Source organism: Cryptomeria japonica, chromosome 5, assembly GCF_030272615.1.
Source record: "Cryptomeria japonica chromosome 5, Sugi_1.0, whole genome shotgun sequence".
NCBI classification, from domain to species: domain Eukaryota; kingdom Viridiplantae; phylum Streptophyta; class Pinopsida; order Cupressales; family Cupressaceae; genus Cryptomeria; species Cryptomeria japonica.
Window position 1 is genome coordinate 618,162,117 of NC_081409.1, and position 1,149 is coordinate 618,163,265.

A 1,149-nucleotide genomic window follows, 5' to 3' on the forward strand; every position below is an offset into this window, starting at 1 on the left:
ATCTTGATGTTATGTGTGTTATTGATGTGGTGATGGTTTATGCTTTAATTCCTAATAGTCAAACTTGCATTTGTGTTTAAGCTAAGTAAAGTTTGTGTCCAAATTGATTCACCCCCCCTCTTAATTTGCTGCACTATCGCCAACAATTGGTAGCAGAGGTAGATCCTTCAAAAGTAGCTTGATTGCTTGAGGAGATCTAGGATGACAACTTTTTCCTTCATGAAGGATAGTCCAATGTTTGATGGAATGAATTATACTCTCTGGAAGAACAGATGGAATGTCATTTGAGATGCATTGATGAAGACTATTTTAAGATTACTAAGAATGTGTATAATGTTCCTCACAATGGTCCTACATTTGGGGATGAGATTAAGGAAGTTGAGTTCAATATTAGAGCGAAGGATGCATTACTAAGTGCCATGTTTGATTCTGAGATGACTAATGTGATGGATTTGCAGACTGATCATGAGATTTGGAAGAAGCTAGAGGCTATGTATGAAGGTGATAGTCATGTGAAAGTTGCTAAGTTGCAAAGCTTGAAAGGAAAGTATGAGATGCTGAAGATGGGTCAAGATGAGAACATTACGTCTTTTATGAAAAAAGTTAATGAGCTGGTGTTGAATATCAGATGTGTCAGTGTAGTATTGGAAGAATATGAGATTGTTGCTAAGGTGTTGAGATCCTTACCTCCTTCTTACAAGGACAATGCTACTTCTATTGAAGAGATCCGAACTATGACATATGTGCCTAGAGACATGTTGATTGGAAAGCTTGCTACTTCTGAGTTAAGAGAATTCGATGAAGCCCCTCCTAAGTCTGAATTTGCATTCAGATATACTATATCTGGGAAGTAGAAACATGATCCAGGAGAAAGTTATACAAGGGTGTCCGGATACGAGAAAGAAGATGAGAGTTCTTGAACAAGAAGATAGAGATCTTGAAAAGATTGAAGCCCTAATTGCTAGAAGATTACCTAAAGGTGTTAGTAAATATGAGGGTAAGTTGATAAGATAAGACATTTTTCCTCAAGGTGTCTGGAAAGAGAGAGAAATCCTAAGAATCCATTGAATCCATATAAGCCTAAATATCAGAACAAGTGTTATTTTACCATTGATGAAGGTGTGACAGATGATAAGTCTAAGAAGGGAA